General features: G+C 38.7%; 1 protein-coding gene across 5 annotated transcripts in view; it reads right to left on the reverse strand.

Moving 5' to 3' along the window:
• ERBIN (erbb2 interacting protein) overlaps positions 1-13,284 on the reverse strand; it is a 99,720-nt gene that overhangs the window by 76,947 nt on the left and 9,489 nt on the right. For 4 of the 5 annotated variants that reach the window (XM_015848557.2, XM_015848558.2, XM_015848554.2 and 1 more), the window contains exon 2: positions 290-403. The exons of the other annotated variant lie outside the window; for it this stretch is intronic. The gene's annotated coding sequence lies outside the window, so the exon portion shown is untranslated. The remainder of the gene's footprint in view (positions 1-289; positions 404-13,284) is intronic. 5 annotated transcript variants of the gene reach the window in all.

Below are 13,284 nucleotides of genomic sequence, written 5' to 3' on the forward strand. Positions count from 1 at the left end.
TAAGAATACAATAATACCAAACACACAAAACATGTTTTGTGATTCAAGCATGACAAAACAGTTACACCACAGAAAATACCCTTAATGTTTCTTGACAGAAAGCGACCAAGTTACCAGCGCTCATACACCTTCCCTACCAGCTACTGTAAAAAAATTCAGCAATTAAAACAATGGTTAGTCATCTCACACTTGAAGGCAAGAGAAGATACACTGCAGAGCAACTAAAACAAGTGTAATCAAAACACTTAATTCCTTTTATCTTCTTCAGTATTTCTAGACAGTCACCTACCCGAATCACTCCACCACTGCCAATTCACAGCACAGGAGTCTGAGTCAGCTTCTGAACTTGGATCACAGAGTCACCAGGATGCAGCACAGAGTTTATCAAACCATCCACTGCGAACTGTGAAAAATAATTGAACAATGTTTTCAAGATGACATGTACAAATGGCGTTGTAAAAAAAAATAATCATTTCAAAACCACATATTGCTTTTGCTTTAACATCAGAATCAAACACAGAAGACACTGAAGGGGTAATGTGTAACTTATCAATACAAGAACCATTCTGCAGTTACTCATGTATATCCTCTGTCAAATCTCAAAGTATATATATACACTTTATATATATACTATATACTATATATACATAGTATATATATATGGTATATATACTATATATTATATATATATATACTTTGTATACAAAGTATATTTTATATATATATATATAATATAAAAAGAAAAAGAAAGCTAAAACTGATTGTCACATCTTCATTTGTTATCAGACAAAACCAAAACATAAACATTGCAAGCAAACTTGTATCCATAACAACTGTTTGTTATTTGTGAGGATGGATTTTAATGTAATTATCAAGTTAACAAAATACAACCCAAGACAACAATTTGTGCAGGAGCTACACTAGATGACTCCCTCCTTAAAGGCTGCTTTTTGCTTTGCTGTTCTGGCACAGCTGAAGTACGTTTTCTGAATCTATACCATCCACACTGTCACAAAAACTCCCACAGACCTCATGGGGAAATACAGCTCCTAGCAACAGATGAGTACTTTAAAATGCAGCAATTATTTTAATTAACCTACCAGACGCCTTTCTTTTAACTTGAGATTTTATTGAAAAGTCTGCAGCCACAGCTATTGGCAAGACAGCTGCTTACGAGCAGTTGGACCTCTTCTGAGAAGTTTTTTCTGCCTGGAGAGCATTTGTAGAATATTACCATATACTCTGTATGCTGAGGACACAGTTTTACTATGTAGACCTGGCTAGTAAGCTGGAATAATGAAGTAAGTCCAAGATGTATATGGAACACACCCATTGCCTCATCTTGATGACATTTCTTGGGGCCAGTTCAAATAAGGTGACAAAATACAGAAGGAGGACCATAAATTATAGGAGGACGGTTTTGTCATCTGCTTTCAAAACAGCAAACATATTCCACACCAAAAGAAATATGTAATATATTTAGGTAGGTAAGTGAAATCTTTCTCTAAAGAAAAAAAGATTCTGGGGAGTGGGGGGGTATCAGATTCTGACTAACATAATATACTATTTTTATAGTCACAATACTTAGTTTAATAATTCAAAAAAATTCTAAGGTTATGTGTAGCAACAGTAGTCATTAAAACAACTTCTTCTGTCACTTTCAGAATACCTACTGTGATTTAGTGATCTCTAAAACCTCCATTCTATTGTAACTTTAACAGATGATTTGTGTTTCAGCTTTGTCAAGACACTGCTGGTATGATGGTGGTGGAACTTTCCTCTGAAATTTTCCTATAGCCTTCCCACCTACAGCCAAAATTTTTACATGACAAAAACACTAACCTAAGTATTGTATTAAATAAAGTTCACATCTGGCCAGCAACACCCTCCACACACATCCCACTTAGAAACTTGTTTTATGATGTGATTTGAAACAGCTTTCTTGGTTTGCAACTAACAGGAGCAGAATAACTTCCCTCTCCTTTGTCTCACCCTCTTCCACAGAAGGCTAGAACTTCAGTTCAGCTCCAATTTAAGTGGCATCCTTAAAGGGGGCTGACAGACATGCTGACTCCTCCAGGTGACATGTCCAGAACTGTGACTGCCTCCACCAGGTACTGAATTCTGCGCTATGCCGCAACAGCATTTCAATCTGTGATGTTTATTATATCCAAAGCAGCAATGACACAGTAATTGCAGGGCCATTTAAGCAATGACTGACTGCACTGATCATTACATGAAGGATTATTATCTGGGTGTTATCTAAGGACTGGAACTCTCCTCCATCTACTTTTCTCTCTCCATACTGACAAATAGAGCTTTGTTACACTAGCTCAAAAGACAGACATCAGTTTAACCCCACTATCAAATGCAGTGTGTTTCCTGTCATCTTTAACCACTTCCTTGTTACTAAGACTAAGATTTAAGTTTTTCTTTAAGAAAGAAAATGACTACTCTGGCAGAAGTACTACAAGCACACACTGCTGAGCTTCCTTCCAAAACTGAAGGTTTAGAAGAAGTAGCAGAACAAGCATTTTTAAAATCTTTAGAAAAAAATATCTTGTTCTGGCACTTCTGCTAATTCTTTATCCACAACATGATAATTTAGAAATCCGCGTCTACTTCTAGCTTTTTCATTATCACGTACTTCCATGTTTAATTAAAACACAAGCTGCCTAATTAACTCCAAGAAGTGATTCCAACTCAAAGCCCTGATGAGCAGGTCACTTAGTAAGAAAGCATATATGTCACATTTGAGTTAAACTCATTTCAGAAGGCTTACAAATCAGAGCTCTTCACAGCTAGAAAGATTCTGCCACACAGTGCACAAAATCACCCCTCAGACAACATCTGATAAAGAACAAGTATTTTTGTGGCTGCAAAGGCAAGTATAAGAACAATTCCTACCACACTTCAGAAAGTCATGCTCCATTAAAAAAAAAAAAAAGTTGTGAATTAAGAAGAAGAAAATGCTTTTATGGTCCATTTCTGGTCATCTGGTTATCTGTTCATTTTCTCAGTAGCTCTATGGCATGATCAGAATCTGACTAGCCTCGGGAAGTTCTGTACAAGTACTGCAGGAAAAGAGAAAGGTAGGGATAACATTGTTATCCAGCACTTCAAATTTTCCAAGAATATATCTTGGAACCCATGCTTGAATCAGTAATAACCTAAGTTCATAACCCAAACCCATCTACTACTTTTGAACAGACTTACTGGAGAAAGATTATATAACCAGCATCACTTCACTACATAATTCACACAAAGACAGAAAACATCACACTGCTCCTAGCAATAGACACACTTACTGACAGCAGTAATCGATCAGAATGACCATTTCAAGTAGCAAAATTCCTCAGAAATACTCCATCAAATATGCTTTATAGACTCAGAAAGACTATTAAAAATGTTTGTTACTTAGTCCTACTGCATCAGGAGATGTATACAAGCTAGCATTTTGATTTCACAAGGAAAAAAAGAAAAATTCTTTTTCTACTACACAATTCTCTCTTTCTTCATCTACCATTACAGAAGAACAGAAGACACATTGAGAGATTTCCTTAAGTTTGCTTCTGCTGAATGTATAGTTCAAGCTAAGGAGAAATAAAGAGAAAAATATGAATTTATGAATTCATGAACACAAATAGTATGTAAGCACATAAAAGTTGCCAACTTAGCAGTAGTATTAATACATTTGGGTATGAAAAGAACAATGAATCTTATCCACAAGTACTTTCTGAAAGCAACTAAATACTTTCTGCATCAAGTTATTTTTATTAAATGGAGATAATAGAGGATGGATATAATTTAAGAAAACACGCACCTGAATTAGTTACTTCATACTACAAGAAGTTATTTTGAGATGTTCATTCTTCACTCATTCAAAAAATCAGTACAGTTTAAACATCTTTGACTGCTATCCTTCAAAATGTTAATATATAGTTTTGTTACATAGCAACTCACTTTCCTGGAAAGTAAGTGATTGACAGGAGAATGAATCAACTTGCAGATTCTGTGCAAGTGTAGGTACTTGCCAACAAGTAGCTCAACAAATCAGTTTTTACACAACCTAAAAATAGAGAAATTTGACACTGAATCTTACTTTCTTCTCTAGATGAATGACTCCTTGACAGGAAAGGAAGGAAGCCTCCCTAAACAGTATACATTACTGCACTCAGCATCACCACTGGCTGTAATTTCAGCGAGCACAACTCAACTCCTATCCAAGTACCAGGACTAATATGAGAAAATTTATGACCTTAGCATAAAGAGTGATTTCCATTCTGGATATTAAAGTTAGGGATCTTGAAAATCTCTCTTCCATCCTTTAAAACAGACACACACACCCCTCTATGTCATATATATATATATATATATATTGCAAGATAAATGTGAAAATACATGTTTAATTCACTCCTGTGAACCTTTTCTGCCCAATATTAGATATACAGAAACTGAAGTTCAGTATTTCACAAGCCTCTGATTCTTCCCAAAAGAGACAGGCAGTCAGAAGAAAGCAGAGAGAAAAAGAATTTTGATTTCATGTTTTAAAGTGAAAAAAACATAAAACAGACAACTTCCAAATTAGAAAAACAAAACATAGTTAATAATATCTGCAACTAATATTCATTTGGGGGCAAGAGTGGAGAATATGAACATCAAGGCATGACAACAGAAGACACACATACCTCAGGTTGAAAATCATTTCCAATTGACCATGTTCTAAATTGTTACTACAGATATACTACTACAAATGAAGTATACATCTGAACATAATATGACAATCACAATTGTTCCCGTGCTTATTTAAAAAAACAAGAGTATGTATAAATCACCCAACATCTTCAAGTCCTTATCCTCATAATTACTCCCAACCCATTCATTACCCAGTCTGTACTGATATCAGGGATTGCTGCAGTCCAGGTGCAGGACTTTGCATTTTGTATTGTTCAGTTTCATGAGATTCACATGAGTCCATTTCTCAAGCCTGTCAGGGGTTCCACGCTCTGGACTTCATCCTTTCCCTCCAGTCTGTTAACAATACCACACAGTTTGGTGCAAACATACTGAAGGGCATTCAACCTCACTATCCATGTCACCGACAAGCTAAACAGCTTTAGTTCCAATACCAGCCTTTGAGGAGCAACATTCATTGCTGGTCTCCACTTGGACACTGAGCCACTGACCACAACTCTCTGAATGTGACTGTCCAGCCAATTCCTTATCTACCAAGTGGTCTGTTTATCAAATCAACATCTCTCCAGTTTAGAAGCAAGAATGTCATACAGAACAGCATCAAATGTTACTTGCACAAGATCAAGTAGGTCAGCTGCTCTTCCCTTGTCCACCAGAGCTGTAACCCCAGTGCAGGAGGTCACCAAATACGTCAGATACAATTTGCCTTTAGTGAAGCTATGTTGGATACCCCCAGTCACCAATTTGTTCTCCACATACCCTAGCATGCTTCCCAGGAGAATCTGCTCCCTGACCTTGCTGAGCAGAGATGAGACTGACTTGTTGTTCTCTGAATCTTCCTTTTTCCCCCTTGTTAAAAATAGGTGTTATGTGCCCTTTTTCAGACACTGGGAATCTCACTTGACTGCCATAACTTCTCAAATGAGATAGTGGCTAAGCAACATCATCTGCCCTGTCCCTGAGACCACCAGATGCATCTCATCAGGTTCCATGGATTTCTGCATAACATCCTGTCACCAAATTAGAGAAAAATGTATTTCGTGCATGACCTACTCACTGGGTAATGAATTGGCCAGATGGTTGCAGAGAGTTACAGTCAGCAGCTCAGTGTCCAAGTGGAGACCAATGACAAGTGGCATTCTTCAGGAACTGGTGATGGGAACAGAGTTATTAAATATCTTTGAAGGTGACATGGACAGTGGGATCAAGTGCACTGTCAAAAATTACAAAATGATGATGCACCCTCAGCATACTTACAGACAACACCAAGCTGAGTGGTGCAGCTGACATGCTAGAGAGAAGGACCTGGACAGGCTTGAGAGGACAGCCCATGCCAAACTCATGAAGTTCAACAAGGCCAAGTACAAGGTCCTACATCTGGGTCAGGGCAATCTCAGCTCAGACATAGGCTGGGTAGAGAATGGATTGAGAGCCCTGAGGATAAGGATTTGATTTGGGAATGCTGGTTTCCAAGTTTCCCAAGGGATTACATGCACCAGTTCCCTAAAGCACCAAAACCTTGCCTTTCAGAGGATTGGGAATTTGATTCTACTTTAAACCCACCCTGTACATCATCTCAAGATTGAGAATTCAACCAGCGCACGATCAGTGCAGCCCAGACTTCCTCCAATCTTGACATCTCCAGTAAGTTCTTCTGCCTTGGTGAGCAACAGGTTCAGCAAAATATGTCCCCTGGCAGGGCTTTCTATCACCTGTAATTTCACAGATTAAAGACTGTGATGTACAAACAAACTACTGGTATGAAAAATCGTTTTTTAGCTGCTTTAGGATATTTTCAAAACTATCCATTTGATACATTACTACCACAGTGAGTAAGCAACAAACAGCAATGCTTCTCCTGCAGAAGTAATTTTTGCTGAACTAGTATAAATGAAAATTAATTCACACAACTAAGTCAAAAGTTTCTCATCTGTCTAGAAACAAATGTAAGGAAAGGAAATGTAAACTCAACATTAGATCTAATGGAAAGAATTTTACTTGCGACTAAATACTTTTCCTCCTTATAACAGAAAGAAAACCTCATTTTTCTACATCACTGCCACTCTAGTCTCCATAGAGATGCAGAGAGAAGCACATTATTGGAGTCTGAGACTGAGTGAAAGAATATCCTAAATCAGCAATAGGAACTCAAAAACCAAGTCAAGTCACACTGAGTTTAGACCCAACTACAGACTGGTATACAGAAAGACTAAGACCTAATTTTCCCTGCTCACACATGCGTTCCATTTAATCTTGAGTTCACACAACCAGTACAACAAGGAGGACACAAAGAACTACAAGCCTCACCTCAACCCTTGGTTATGTGACAGGAAAATCACTTCTAGTCAGAAGAAGGACCCAGAGAATAGCAATCAGTGGTGCAGTCTAGTTTGCTGGAGGCCAATAATGAGCAGAATGCCCCAGAGGTCTGACTGAGTACAGTCCTGTTTAACACCTTCATTAACAGTCTAGATGATGGGGCAGAATACATCCTCTTTAAATTCATGGACAACACAAAAGTAGGGGCAGTGGCTGACTCACTAGGATGGCCATGCAGCCACATCCAGAGGGAACTCAATAGGCTAGAGAAGCAGGATGACGGGAACTCAAGCAGTTCAGCAAAGAGAAGTGCAGTCTTGCATCTGGGGAGGAATAACCTCAAATTGGACTGGAAAGCAGTCCTGCAGAAAAGTGCCTGAGGGTCCTGGTAGACATCAAGATCAAGAGTCAGTAATGTGCCTTTGATGCTAAAGGAAAGATCCCATATTCTCGGATGCATTAGACAAACTACTGCCAGCTGATCAAGAGGTGATCCATCTCCTCCCCTCAGCACTGGAAAGGATGCATCTAGAGTGCTGTGTCCAGTTCTGGGCCACCTAGTACAAGAGAGACATGGGCATACTGGAAATAATCCAGAAGAGGGTCACATCAAGATGATGGAGGAATCGAGCACCTCTCTTGTTAAAAGGCTGAGTGAAGGGATCTCACCATTGTCTCACCTACCTGAAAGGAGAGTGCAAATAAGATGGAGACAAGCTCTTTGCAGTGGTGCCCTGTACTGGGACAAGAAGCTGTGTGCACAAACAGGAACACACACAGAAGGTTCCCTCTGAGTACCAGGAAGCACTTCTGTGCTGTGTGGGTGACAGAGCACTGGCACAGGCTGCATAGAGAGGTTGTGGAGACTGCTCTTAAGAGATCTTCAAAAGCTGCCTGAACACAAGCCTGGGCACCCTGTTCTGGATGTCTCTGCTTGAGCAGTGGCTGGACCCAACAGACCCAGAGGTCCCTGCTTACCTCAACTACTTAGTGATTCTATAAAACACATCATGAGTCCAATCAGTAACTGATGCAGAAAAGAATTCTGCAAGATTCTGGAGGGAACTTCTTTCTAATTAGACTGACTTGTTCACCTACAGCATATAAAGCAAAGAACCTCTAACAGGAAGAAAAGAGGAAGCATGTTGTCTCCTGTTGGAGAAGACTGAACAGATCACAGAACTACACATTCTGCACAGACTTACTATACTTACACTTCTTCAAAGTAAAGGTGATAACTATTACTTTTGTTTTTACTCTGAGCATTAAAAAGATGCATCAAAAAAAAAAAAAGAAACAGAACCAAAAACATTTACAAGAGTTGTTAATGGCTCACAACAGCACACTTAGGTCACAAAATTAATTATTGTTGGTCAAATTTAGTCTGCCTCAGATTCACAGGGTTGGAATCAACTAATGATGACAAAACACTGGAGGAAGCAATTTGGAGGGGGGGAGGGAAAGGTGGAAATAAGAATAGTTTACCATTCCAAATCTCAGTTCTGCAGATACAGATACTCCAGGCCATGAGAAGCAGCAAAGTTATGGTCTAGATAACGCTATATCAGCAGTTGTACATTTGAAGCTCAGAACTGAAAGAAATACCTACAGGATGTGGTCTTAAGTGAAAGACTACCTTTCTCAGCAAATGCTGCAAAACTTTTCGTAAGAAAATGTTAATTTTTATAAATGTTATTAACATACAGAGTAATGCTCTACACTTATAAAAGGCTTGAAGAAAAAGTTACACCACACAGAAGAAACCATCACCTCTAACATGTTAAACTATGACTGTTGGCTTTTTTGTCTTGGCTTGGTTTTTGTTTTAAACTTAAGCTCATTTAAATAAACAAAGAACAGTTTTTTTTAATTCAAAAGTGACCAATACCAGGAAGTACTTTATCAGTAAATGTTCCTGGTTAAGAATTACAGCTCTTCAGTTGGTGTGGACAAATTATAATACTAGAGTTAAAACGATCCTGCAGACAATTCTGTAATTAATACCAAGTTGTAATTCAAAACCTTTTTTTTTTTTTTTTTTTTTTTTAAATACCATATAGATTCATAAAAAGAAACAAAGACGTGAAATACACAGTTGGGCTCCTGCAACTCTCATCTTTCCTACTGCATCAGAAGCTGCTACTCCATAGCAGATAGTACCTTCTACTTAGAGAAGGACGCAACCCACTTCCAATTGTAAAAAGTGGAACAGTTTATACCATGTAAAGTCCTTGTAACAAAACAGCTACTGGGGAACATTTACCTGTTCAGATGTAAAGCAGGTCTAATAGTTTGCATGGATGAAATCAGTGTCTCTGTAGAGCACAGAATCACAGAATTGTAGGGGTTGGAAGAGACCTCCAGACATCATCGAGTCCAACCCCCCTGCCAACGCAGGTTCCCTACACCACGTCACACAGGTAGGAGTCCAGTCAGGTCTTGAGAATATCTTCAGAGAAGGAGACTCCACAACCCCTGGGCAGCCTGTTCCAGTGCTCCGTCACCCTCACCGTAAAGAAGTTCTTGCACACATTTGGGCAGAACTTCCTATGCTCCAGTTACTGGCCATTTCCCCTTGTCCCATCTCCACACACTGCTGAAAAGAGTCTGGCCTTGTCACTTTGGCCCCCACACCTCAGATATTTATAGACCTGGACCAGGTCTCCTCTCAGTCTTCTTTCCTCAAGGCTAAACAGACCCAGTTCCCTAAGTCTCTCCTCATAGGTAGATGCTCCAGGCCCTTCACCATCTTAGTGGCCCTCCGCTGGACTCTTCTCCAAGAGATCCCTGCTTTTTTGTACTGGGAGCCCAGAACTGGACACAATATTCCAGATGAGGCCTCACCAGGGCAGAGTAGAGGGGGAGGATCACCTCCCTCGACCTGCTGGACACGCTCTTTTTAATGAATCCCAGAATGCCATTGGCCTTTTAGGCCATGAGGGCACACTGCTGGCTCATGGCCAACCTTCTGTCCATCAGGAAACCCATGAAATTCTAATTCAAGTTAGAAGAAATGCACACTTAACATAAACACTTAATAAGAAATTGATAAAACTTCCACAGAACTCTCCTCTACCCTGCTACTAAATCTATAGAATTGATGTCTTTGACAGCCTAAGGAGAAGGGATACTTTCAGAAGGAAAAGCGTAACAATCAAGATGCTTTTATATACCAGACCACAGAGCAGATTTTTAAGTTGCAAACTATCTTACAAAGGGTAAAATACACATTAAGATAATTGTTCAATTAAGATGTTTATAGAGAAAGAGAGAGATGCACTAAGTATGAAAAGTTGATTCTACAGTGCTACCAATAACATATACATGCTAGTAGAAAATCTGGAGTGAACTCCAAAGAGGAAAAATAAATAAATAAATCAGCAGATGCCACAGTTTTACTTATCTATTAAAACTGTAAGTGATGAGAACTGAAGTTGTTCAAACAAAAAAGGACAGAAGTAAACATGGACCTGATGGGAAATTTCTTCATGCTATTATTTCTGTTACTTTCTATAATTCAGTAACTACAAGACAGAGTTGCAGCCACTGATAAATATGGACAATGGAATTTATTGTGCCTGAATAAGAAAGGACTTCCTTTGCCTAACAAGACCAACATTTGTTTATGAAACACAAAATGTATCGGTTAGAATGAAGACAGGTGCCACGGTGCAGACAATGAAGGCAGAGAAAGAATACAGTTTCTTCATTCCTATTTATGTTCTCAACAGAATTTCCTCATAGCTATTCTGAAGAGGGCTGGTGAGATCAGGCAAGCTAATATATCACAGTCAGGAAAAACTGGTAGAGTGGCAGAACAAACCCGAAAGCACCCAAGAGCCAAAGTGAGGTGGACCTAAACACAGAGAAGTGACTACAGGAATTCTTTTTGGTTGTACATATTGTCTCAGCACATGAACACTGTCTTGGTAGCGTCATTACCATGGAAGACTGAAGACTTCAAGAAACAACAGGGAACTCAAAATAGAAACACCAACATTTCCTCTTTCAATCCAGAAAACGAGATTAACAAGATTGCACTCCACTTCAAGTCAGATCTGTTAATCTTGTATACCTACACACACATATACACAAAAAGAATGCAGAAATAACAATGGCTTCAGCTATGGCCAAGCTTTAGGTGAAACTACCTCATTATTAAATGCTAGATTTAAATAAATGCATGCCTGCCACAGCTACAAAAATACTTCCTCTCTACTCCCTCCTCCTTCAGGGTGCTATCAAAAGACAGAACAACACTGACGACCTCATGTAAAAAATTAACCTCTGTGAATTATCCAACCGTATGGCCAGTGACGGAAGAAAAAACATTCAGATAGTAAAAGCAAAACTGCTTTAAGCATACACACTTTGTTCGCCCTGGTTGGTTTAACAGGGCTACAAAGTTAAAGTTCTCAAATTACTTGAGAGCAGAAGCAAAATCTACATACAAAATTACAGTTAGAAACTGAAACAAAGTGACTACCACCCTCTTTGCAAACAAGGAAGTAATATACAACAAAACGCCCTCCACCACAAGTTTGCTTCTTTATCATAAAATCCTGCAATATACAGAGCTATTAGTGAATGTTTTCGCTTCCTGTCTTGAGAACTTGCTGAAATTGCGGAGTTTGGGCAGAAGTGAAAATAAAAATGAGCAGCAGAAGATGTTAACAATGCCATTTCTCTACCTGCAATATCAAGCAAATACATACATAAAACAGTAAGTCCTTTTAACCCCTTAATTTTTGAGGGAAGGTGGACAGATTTGAAAAGCATAGCTACCATATTTTGTTTTGCACGAGTGTGATATTTTTATTCATTTGACATATGTTGCTTCCTGAATGGATTTAATATAGTTTGGTATTCCAGCACAAAACTGCTCTCATCATATTTGGCACTTCATGTACAATGTAGCCAGGAAACCACTCCTTATACTATTCAGCCATCTGCAGCAGACAGCAAAGGTTTTTAAACAAGCAAGCTGCACTGTTGTAAATACACAGTATTTTAGTATAAAAGTTCTCAGCTGTTAACTAGGCTTTCCATCTGACTGCCTGCTGATAAATTCATGCAACACATAGCAGTTCAACACAAAGTAATGTGGTAAAGGGGGGGGAAAAATTGTTTTTAATCTACTTCTCATCAGAAGACTGCCAGATAGCACTCTTTCTGACACTGACACATATTAAAAACAAAAACCCTATGTCTTACTTCATATGGACCCCACTTTGAAAACAATTACTGAAACTCTTAGCTCAATTAGAACAACCAAACAGAGGTCAGAAGAACACGGTGGGCTCAATAAAAATAAATAAATAAGAGACTGAAAACCAGAAATCAGAGATTGGGAACATGAGAGGAAGAAGAGCTACACTGAATACCTTGAAGCAAATAACAAAACAGATCGGCTGCCCAGAAAACTCCTGCACCACATCTAAACAGGTTACACAATTCAGCTGGTGATGAGAGTCATACAAGCAGAAACACATTCACAGAACACAGATTAAATGACAGGAGTGCTTGCAGATGCACATATTCAATTCCCATTAGGGACTGCTCTATTGCTAAAAAAATAGATACTACTACAAACACAAGTATAGATGCTATGGAAGAGAAAATGCTATGCAGAACTGTAATGAAACAGAATGCTTAAAGAAACAGAATATGCAAAAGGCATTCCATCTTTCTTCAGAATGCTCTGCCTTAAAGAACATTTCTGTCCTTATTTTGCTACCCATCTCAGCAAGCCAGTTTATCTTTTGCCCTTCTGCAGCATCTGATGCACAGACTCAGATGTGAACAATCCAAATCATTTATTACAAGTTCTCACATCACTTATATACCTTCACAAGTTTTCTTTTTCTAGCTTTCCCACTCACCCCTACAACTTTCCTATCCACCTTTACATGTCAACAGAGCATTCCACAAACATTCTTCAACCATTCATGTGGGCCCTTTTCCAATCAGAGCCACAAGCTGTTTTCTTCTAGAGGCGTCCTTGGTTCTCATGCTGTTTATCTTGCTCTACAGGTGCTGCTCTGTACAGTCCTTGTATTTCCACACGATTCCATTTGTTTTTATGAAGTACTGTACTCCAAACAGCAAGTTTATATTTACAGTGAAACTTTAAAAAGCACTTTTTTTTTTTTTCCCGTATCAATTATTGGTCACAATTTTGATATACAAGAAACACTCTTCTTTGTCTGAGCCATGGTTCTAAATACAAGACTCCCTGAGAATTCTCCCATGCAGGGCAGCACTATTTTT

This window comes from Coturnix japonica, chromosome Z (assembly GCF_001577835.2).
Source record: "Coturnix japonica isolate 7356 chromosome Z, Coturnix japonica 2.1, whole genome shotgun sequence".
Lineage (NCBI taxonomy): Eukaryota > Metazoa > Chordata > Aves > Galliformes > Phasianidae > Coturnix > Coturnix japonica.